This window comes from Phocoena phocoena, chromosome 9 (assembly GCF_963924675.1).
Source record: "Phocoena phocoena chromosome 9, mPhoPho1.1, whole genome shotgun sequence".
NCBI classification, from domain to species: Eukaryota; Metazoa; Chordata; class Mammalia; order Artiodactyla; family Phocoenidae; genus Phocoena; species Phocoena phocoena.
In genome coordinates, this window is record NC_089227.1 from 9361466 (window position 1) to 9371623 (window position 10158).

Below are 10158 nucleotides of genomic sequence, written 5' to 3' on the forward strand. Positions count from 1 at the left end.
TGACGTCTACCACCCTCATGCTGGCTAGGCAGAGGAGTAATTAAAGAGGCAAAAACAGCCTGGGCATTTCTCAGGACATGCGTCTTTTAGGGAAAAGCACATGCATCATTAAATGACTGTTACCACTGTGTGTTGCCTAAGAACCATTTTTAAAAAACTTACCTTGAGAGACTTTTTGTTTTTTGTTTTCTTTTGGCTTTGGACTCATTAAGATTTTCGTGATGAATCAAGAAAACAATGCTTGTTACATACCTAGCGCTGTTAATCCATTATTCTAGTTTTAGCAGTGATACAAAGACATTATGTACACGGAGAGCACAAGTACCAATTTTCTTTTAGTGGCTGAGAATCTCAAGAGAATGCAATGTCTTTCACTTGTGATGCCCCATCAAACATAAACTGAGGGACTGAGAGGTAGTGCAGAGTACTCTTAAACTACAAAGGTATTTTGCCATTATTACACAGAAACGGTGGTTGAGCCTGCAGGGCAAACAGGCAGAGTGACTCTTCCTTGCTGTGTGAGCCTTAAATGTATCACTTGATCTGTGTTGGTTTCCTTTGCCATAAAGTGAAGGATGCAATCACTTCTGCTCCCTCAATGTTTTTTGTAATTATAATACAAACATGAAAGAACTTTGCACACTTTAAAAGTACTTTTATGGGACTTCCCTTGTGGCGCAGTGGTTAAGAATCTGCCTGCCAATGCAGGGGACACGGGTTTGAGCCCTCATCTGGGAAGATCCCACACGCCGTGTAGCAACTAAGCCCATGCGCCACAACTACTGAGCCTGCTCTCTAGAGCCTGTGAGCCACAACTACTGAGGCTGCGTACCACAACTCCTGAAGCCCGCACACCTAGAGCCCGTGCTCCGCAACAAGAGAAACCACTGCAATGAGAAGCCCGCGCATCGCAACGAAGAGTAGCCCCCACTCACTGCAACTAGAGAAAGCCTGCGCACAGCAATGAAGAGCCAACACAGCCAAAAATAAATAAATTTATTTTTTTAAAGTATTTTTATGACTAAAGGACTACAACCTACCAGAAGAAAAAAAAAAAAACCCCACCCCACAACTAATGATATGTCTTAAAAAGCTGAAGTTCCCAAGGTAAAACTAAACAGAAGTAAATTTGGAGTGGGTAGCTGACCAGATTGCTGGGGGGGACTTCCACCTCTGAAGTGGGAACCCCAAACAAGCTTCAGTGCATGGGTCTGAAGACTGATCCATCCTGCCCAGACCGGCACTGTGTTTCCAAAGGTGCCCTGAATGCAGTGGTGTATGGTATAGGTAAATAGGCACTTTTTAAAGGTGTTGGTTAAAGTAGAAATTATTAAATTTTTATGGAAAGCAAGGACACTTGTCAATATTTATTAAAAATTTAAAAAGCACATACAGGACTTCTGTTTCCCACTAAATGCAGCTAAAAACATGAGATGTTTCATTTAACACAAAACAAAACATAAGACTCTGAAAGGTGGAGAGGAGACAGACTGGGAAGGGGCCTCGGGGTCCCAAAAGACTGAGCATTGAGTTCTCGGTTTTCCTTTTGCCTCATATATTCCAGGCTAGATGCTGAAGAAGCTGGCAACCCAGAAATACCAACTAATGTACACCAAAAAAAAAGCTGCAGTAAAAGCCTGCCCTCTCTGACCAAAGGACCAGGAATGGGGCAGCCTAGCAGGACAGAATATTTTTAGACAATAACAACTCTACTGCAACCAACCCCACAGAAACACTGTGGCCCACTCCCACTCCACCTGGTAGTGTCAGAGGAGATCAGGGACTTCCATCCCCACCAGGTGACAATGAGCCACCCTCCCCACCCCAACAATCTAGGAGGGAGCCTGGATTCTACTCTCGCCCAGCAATAACAGGGCAGCACCTCTCCCTTCCCAGGCAGGGTGGAATCCCAAAGGTGTAATTGGGAAATTACACCCACACAGCAGTAACAAGGAGTCCCCTACCCACAGATACCAAGGAGTCCAGGTGAGGAGCCTCTACCTCCATAACCAGGGAGCACCGCCCACCCCCCCAGCAGTGTCAGAGGAAGCTCACCAACACCAAGATGACACAGATGTTAGAATTATCTGGCAAAGATTTCCAAAGAGCCAGCATCAAAATGCTTCCACAAGCAACTAGGAACATACTTGAAACAAATGAAAGTAGAAAGCCTCAGTAAAGAAAAAGAAGATATAAAGAAGAACCAAACGGAAATTACAGAACTGAAAATTACAATAACCAGAATAAAAAACTTGATGGATAGGTTAAACTGAAGAAAGAAGAAACAGTGAATATGAACATGAACAAACATGAACGAAAGGAATTTCACAATCTGAACAGAGAAAACAGACTGGGGGAAAAAAGAAAGAACAGGACCTCAGGAACACGTGGGACTATAACAAAAGACCTAATGCTGAATATAAATGTCATCAGAACCTCAGGAGGAGCAGAAAGAGGAAGGGGCTGAAAACATATTCAAACAAATAATGGCTGAAAACTTCCTAAATTTGGCAGAAAGACATAAACCTATAGATTCAAGAAGCTGAGAGAACCCCAAACAAAATAAACCCAAAGAAATCCACTCCAAGACCCATCACAAGCTTTTGAAAACTACAAACAACTTGAATAGCATATTTCTCACCAGAAACTATGGAGGCCAGGAGAAAGTGGCATAACACTTTTCAAGTGTTGAAGGAAAATAACTGTTAATCCAGAATCCTATATCCAGCAAAAACATCCTTCAGGAACAAAAGGGGAATAAAGATCTTCTTAGATGAAGAAAAACTAAAAAAATCTGCTGCCAGAAGACCTACTGGCATGAATGGCTACTGGCATGAAGACCAAATGAATGGCTAAAGGAAGTCCTGTAAACAGAAAGTAAATGATAAAAGGAATCTTGCAACATCATGAAGAAAAGAAAGAACAACAGAAAGACAATATATGGGTAAATATAATTTCCTTTTCCTCTAGAAGTCTTCTAAATGATGTGTAATTGATGAAACAAAAATCTCAACACATCTGATGTGGTTCTAATGATATATCTGTAAAGGAAATACTTAACACATTACTGACTGGGGGATTTTTGCAGAAACTAACGCCTGTGGCCGTAATATGTCTCCAGTCAAAAATGTGTTAAAAGACAATTTTAAGTGGAGTAGGATAAAGTGATGTAAACAGAGATATGGTTTCTATACTTCAAACTGATAAAATGATGACATCAGTATACTGTGATAAACTATGTATATATAATACCTAGACAACCACTAAAAAAGCTACACAAACAGATATACTCAAAAACACTACATATAAATAAAAGAAGAATTTAAAAATGTGTTCAAGTAACCCACAAGAAGTCAAGATAAAGAAAGCAGAGGGACAAAAAACAAAAAAGGAAATAAAGGATAAAATGGCAGACTTGAGTCCTAACATATCAATAATTACTTGATATGTTATGTAAATGACCTAAATACACCAATTAGAAAACAGGGATTGGCAGAATGGATAAAACAACAGGATCTAATAATATAAGAAACTTCAAATGTAACAATACAGGAAGGTTGGAAGTGAAAGGATGCAAAATTATATACCATGAAAACATTAATCAAAGGAAAGCAGGACTATATTATCAGATAAAGTAGACATCAAAGAAAATTACCAGATACAGAGATATTAATGACAAACGGTTAATCCACTAAGAGAATATAGCAATTCTAAATGTGTACACACCAAACAACATAATTGCAAAATATGTGAATCAAACCAATAAAAGAGAAAGGAGAAAAAGACAAAGCTACAATTATAGTTGGAAACTTCAACCCCCCTTTCAACAAGAGATGGAAAAGCTAGACATGAGGTCAGCAAGGATATAGAGAAACTCAACGAAAGTACAAACTACCACAACTCACTCAATTTGAAATAACTATTAAAGAAATTTCACATGTAATTTAAAAGCTCCTGAAAAAGTAATTTCCAGGGAATTCCCTGGCAGTCCAGTGGTTAGGACTCTGCACTTCCACTGCAGGGGGCATGGGTTCGATCCCTGGTTGGGAAACTAAGATCCTGCAAGCCACGCAGTGCAGAAAGAAAAAAAAAAGAAAACGTTATTTCCAGGCCCTGATGGTTTCACTACAGAATCCTATCAAACGTTTAAAGATTAATTAACTCCAAACCTACACAATCTCTTCCAGAAAATACAAGGAGGAGAACTTACCAATTCATTTCATGAAGCTAGTATGTCCCTGAAATGAAACCCAGACAAAGATAGAAAAAAGAAAAAGGAAAAAAAAGCTTTAAACTCATATTCCTCATGAATACAGATGCAAATAAATAACCTTGACAAAATACTGCGAATAGAATTAAGCAATATATAAATGCAATTATATACCATGACCTAACGGGGTTTTTTCCAGGGATGTAAGCTAGTTCAATATTCAAAAAACAATGTAATCTACCATACTGACAGGCTAGAGAAGAAAAAATCACACGCTCATATCAATAGATGCAGATGAGCACTTGATAAAATTCAACACCCATGATAAAAACTCTCAGAAAAGTAGGAATAAAGGGGAACTTTAACTTAATATAAAGCATCCACAAAAGTCTACAGCAAACACATACTTAATGGTGAAAGACTGAACGCATCTTTTTAAAACTGGGAGCAACGTAAGGATGTCCACTCTCATCCCTACTACTCAGTGTAGCACTTAGAGTTGCAGCCAGAGCAATAAGGCAAGAAAAGGAACTAAAAAGCATATATATCAGAGAGTAAAAAATAAAACTACTACTATTTGCAGATGACATGATTATCTATGACAAAATCTCAAGGAATCTACAAAAACACTTATAGAACTAATAAGTGAATTCAGCAGGGTCACAGGATACAAGATAAATATACAAAAAACAACTGTATTTGTACAAACTATCAACAGACACATGAAAACAAAAATTTTTTAAAAGGAAATAGTGTAAGTCTAAAAAAACATGTGCAGGACTTGCATGCTAAAAACTAGAAAACACTGATGAAGGAAAGAAAAAACCTAAATAAATAGACATACCTTGTTTAAGGATTGGAAGATTGAACATAGTAGAGAAGTTATCTCCAAATTGATAAACAACTTTAACACAATTCCTATCAAAATCCCAGCAAGAATTTTTATAGACATAGGCAAGATTATGCTAAAATTTATATGGGAAGGCGAAGGAATTAGATCAGCTGAAACAATTTTGAAAAAGAATAATGAAGTGGGAAGAACCAATCTACTTAATTTCAAGATTTATTATGTAACTGCAATAATCAAGACTTGTGCTACTGATGGTGAAATAGACAAAAAGACCAATGGAACAGAACAGAGAACTCTAGAACAGACCCATACAAGCACAACCAACTGATTTTTGACAAAAGAGCAAAAGCAATTCAATGGAGAAAGAACAGTCTTTTCAACAAATGCTGCTGGTTGGATACCTATGGGGAGGGGAAAAAAAAGAAAGAATGAAAGGAAAAGAAAAGAAAGAAACCACTCAAACTAGACTTCACACCTTATATAGAAATCAACTCAAAATGGATTATAGATTTAAACGTACAACACAAAACTATAAAACTTTTAGAAAAGTATGTAAGAGGAACTAGAGCCAGGCAAAGAGTTCTTCACTTGACGCTAAAAGCACAACACATAAAAGACAAAATTCATAAACAGGACTTGATCAAAATTAAAAGCTTTTGCTCTGCAAAAGATACTGTTAAGAAGATGAAAAGACAAGCTACAGACTAGAGAAAATATCTGCAAACCACATATCCAGGAAAGTACTAGAACGTATAAGAAATTCTCAAAATGAAACATTAAAAAAGGCAAATGATCCAATTATAAAATGGGCAAAAGATATGAAGAGGTATTTCACTGAAGAGGATATACCCATGGCAAATAAACACATGAAAAGACATTCAATATCATTAGACATCAGGGAAATGCAAATTAAAACCACAATCACTACACATCTATTACAATGGCTAAAATTTGAGAAAATGGTAACATCACCAAATGCTGGCAAGAATATGGAGAAACTGGGTCACAAATACATTACTGGTGGGAATGTAAAATGGTAGTCACTCTGGAAAACAGTTTGTCTATTTCTAAAAAAAAAAAAAAACTAAACATGCAACCACCATATGACCTAGTGATTACACTCCTGGACATTTACCTCGAAGAAAGGAAAACTTATGTGTACATAAAAACCTGTATATAAATGTTTATAACAGCTTAATAGCCAAAGAACGGAAACAATCCAGACATCCTTCAATGGTTGGAGAGTTAAATCAACTGTGGTACATCAATAGCCTGGATGCATAAAAAGGAACAAACTGCTGACACAGACAACACCCTGCATGCATTTTCAGAGAATTACGCTTAAATTAAAAAAGCCAACCGCAAAAGGTTACTTACTGTATGAGTCTCCTTATGTAACACTCCCGACATGCCAAAATTACAGAAATGGAAAACAGATTAGTGGTTGCCACAAGCTAAGGAATTGGAAGCAGGATGGAAGTGGGTATGGCCATAAAAAGGTAACAGGAGGGATGCTTGTGGTGATAGAAATGTTCTCCATTTTGACTGTTATCAATGTCAATACCTGGTTGTGATATAATACTGTAGTTTTTGTAAAATGTTATCATTTGAGAAAAGTGGGTAAAGGGACACTGAGACCTCTCTGTACCATCTGTTATAACTGCATATAATAGATTTGCATGTACTATTTCTCAAAATTATACCATTCTAAAATAAATTTCTCAATAATTGTACAATTATCCCAAAATAAAACTACCTAAAAATTTTAATGGAGATGATACAGTACTTTGGTCAAATGGGGCAGTGAGGAGTAAGACTGATTAAAAGCAGATGTGAAACACATAGATGTATACGCAAGATATACATGTAATAAACATGGTAAATATTTCACATTTAATAAACTGTGCATTCAAATTTAAACGAAATCAACAGAAATTCATATTTCTGAAATTAAAGTTAGTCTTTAAAAGTAACTGAATTTTGGGACTTCCCCAGCAGTCCAGTGGTTAAGACTCTGTGCTTCCACTGCAGGGGGCGCGGGGCTGGATCCCGGATCCCGCATGCTGAAATTTGGTGATGGCTGTATACTGTAAATATACTACAAACCACTGAACTGCATACTTGAAAGAGTGAATTGTATGATACATGAATTGTATCTCAATAAAGCTGTTAAGGAAAAAAAAAGTACTCGAAACTTGGAAACTGCTCTCAAAAATATAATCAGGATACTCTGATATTTCTCCAACTTTCAAGAGCTAGTCCTCAGCTAATATGCAAAGCTAGAACAGTATTATATACTTTCATACCGCGCAGGTCTTGCACAAAAATCTGTGCGGTTGGACTGCTGCACGTCCTGACACAGTGCAAACAACGCTTCATCCCAGGTGATTCATCCTAAAGGTGCTCAGAGCAGTGTACCTGAAAGTGGGCCTCTAGTCCCTGCTTCAAAGCGCAGGACTGCAGAACAAGGCGCAGAGAAACCCCAGGACAGAGTTCACACCTCAGGCCTGAGTCATCTGTTCTGGGCAAAAAGCAGAGAAAGCAGTTTCTTATCTACTCGTCTCTCGCCACTGGTTTTCTAAGTCTCCGTACCCAACTTACACCGACATCAGGTAAAAGGGAAAAGGTACACTAGTGTGTTCCTCGAGGAAATGCACTTCATCTCAACATGAGCTATCAAACCCCTGGAAGAAAGAGAAGTATGGTGGCGTACCGTGCACGGCAGGGTACCGCAGGGTATTCTGCTCATCAAGGGTGTCACCCCAAAGAGCTCACAGAGAGGATGGGTACCGAGGGTGCTGAGTATGGAGGGATCCTGAGTATATAGGTACTGAGTACGGTATGCTGCGGCAAAGGAATCCACTCATCAGGGGCATCCCGCTGAGGAGTACAGAGAGAATGGGTACGGTGCGTCCTGAGTACAGTAGAGATACTGAGTAAGGTAAATGCTGCGGGGTAATCCACTCAAGGGTTCACCCCAGGAAAGGGCAGGGAGGATGGATATAGCGGGTACCGAACACAGAGGATACTGAGGGGTAATCCGCTCCTCAAGGGAGTCACCCCAAGCAACACAGGGAGGATTAGTACGGTGGGGTACTGAAGAAGTGGGGGTACTGCGGGGTAATCCGTTCCTGAAGGATTCACCCCAGGAGCGAAGGATCAGCCCGGACAGAAACCGACCAGCGTCTCCGCGCTCTGGGGAAAGGGAGGACTGCCCACAATTCGCAGCCGCTTCTTCAAGGCCGTGCCACCCTTCCATCCGTCCGGGTGGGGAGAGGACACTGCCGGGCGACTCCCACGTGACGCCTCCTCGACCTTGGGGGTCACCCGCGCCGCGGCGCCCATTCCCTCACATCCGCCGTGCGGCCCACCCCCTGCCCGCTGCAGCCAATGGAGCGCCGCTCCGCGCCCCGCGCGACCTCTGCGCACGCCCGCACCCGCCAATCTCCGCCCGCCAGAAGGCGCCCGCCGCGCCATTGGCTGCCACGCCCGTCTGTCAGGCCCCGTCCCACCCACCTCCCCCCGTCAGCCCCGCTCCAGCCAGCTTCACTCCCTGTCACCAGGGCGCCGGCCGCAACGAGGACGCGACGGCCTTGCTCCCTGCCGCGACCCCCGCCTCCTGCCCGACCGGCGCGGAGCCTCCCAAATCCGGCCGAGCCCGGCTACAGCCCGAACCTACCTGTCTCCGGCTCAGCTCCACCCGAATGAGGCGCCGACACCCCACCCCGGGGCACCAAACTCTCGGCCCCGCCCCGGCGTGTGGCGTCAGCACGCCGCCCCGCCCTGGGAGGAGAGGGGCCGCCCCTAACTCGTGAGCGGGGTCTTGACGTCACAGAGTTGCGGCCTCGTTGCTCTTGGCGCGTTGTTGGGGGAGCAGTGCAGACACCCAGGCTGCGGCCGGGAGTTGTCCGGCCGGTCCCTACCGGGACGCGTGACGGGTCTGAAAAGGGGGTCTGCACGTTGCGAAGTAGTGTCTCCTGCAGTGGGCTGTCAGGAGTCCTCTGATGGAGAGCTGACCTAGTCTGTGCTGCCAGACAGAAAGGAAACTTGATCGGCAAAGGCGCGCTCGAGGCGCAGCAGGTAGTGGCCCGGGGGAGTGAGAACCAGGAAGCCCGAGCGCCGACACAACGGTTTCCCGCAGCGGGATCGCGGGGACCTTCACGTGGTGCTTGGACGGTGTATCATGCCATTTCATCGAATACAAATGGTCATCTGCTTTCAGAGCTTATTTTACTTACTGCTGAAAAAGAAAAAACTGTGTTACTAGGACACCTCGATCGTAAGATGCTGCTCTATTTCAAAATGTGGGGGGAAAACGGTCAGATTTGATGAAATATGGTAAATTGTAGTCAATCACATACTGAGAAAGCCCTTGCAGTTCTTCTATCTTCATTACAGCAAGGAGAAAGCCTCATTTCGTGCTAGTGTATCCTTAGCTCCACTTTTTCTTCTTTCCCTTTTTTGACAAAGAGAGATAAGAAATTAGGCTGAAAACTTTTGGTGGATAATAATATAGGTAGAACTTAAGTTACTTTGTCTTCCTGATTTGTGACAGTTTATCTTTGACATTTATGGCAAGTGATACTGGTTTTCTGATTTGCAGTAATAAAAAGTTTTCTTTTGGGGGACTTACCTGGTGGTCCAGTGGTTAAGACTTCGCCTTGCAACGCAGGGGTTGCGGCTTCGATCCCTGAGTTCGGGAGCTAAGATTCCCACATGCCTCAGGCAAAAAAGCAAAACATAAAACAGAAACAGTATTGTAACAAATTCAATAAAGACTATAAAAATGGTCCGCATCAAAAAAATCTTAAAAAAGAGAATATAATTTAAAAAGTGTTCTTTTGTAATAAAATTTTCCATTTTAAGACTATATTAACTAGATAGTAGTATGGGAAGGTGGCATCCAAATGACTGACGTTAGGGAAACGCTGTTCCACCCTGTCTTGAATTGTTCTTCGGTGTTTATTCCCCAAAACTTGAAGACAAGGGCTGTGTCATGTGGCATAGCCAGGGATACTGGGGTGACAAAGGCCAGCAATCTGACCATAGGGATCTGACCAGGAAAGCTCCATAGAGGACACAAGTGTCTGAATCTGGG

At 41.9% G+C, this 10158-nt stretch overlaps 1 protein-coding gene across 2 annotated transcripts in view; it reads right to left on the reverse strand.

Moving 5' to 3' along the window:
- OGDH (oxoglutarate dehydrogenase) overlaps positions 1–8816 on the reverse strand; it is a 75511-nt gene extending 66695 nt beyond the window's left edge. The window contains exon 1 of one of the 2 annotated variants that reach the window (XM_065883872.1): positions 8740–8816. The gene's annotated coding sequence lies outside the window, so the exon portion shown is untranslated. The remainder of the gene's footprint in view (positions 1–8739) is intronic. The other variant, XM_065883871.1, reaches the window with a different exon arrangement.
- Positions 8817–10158: the final 1342 nt, after the last annotated feature.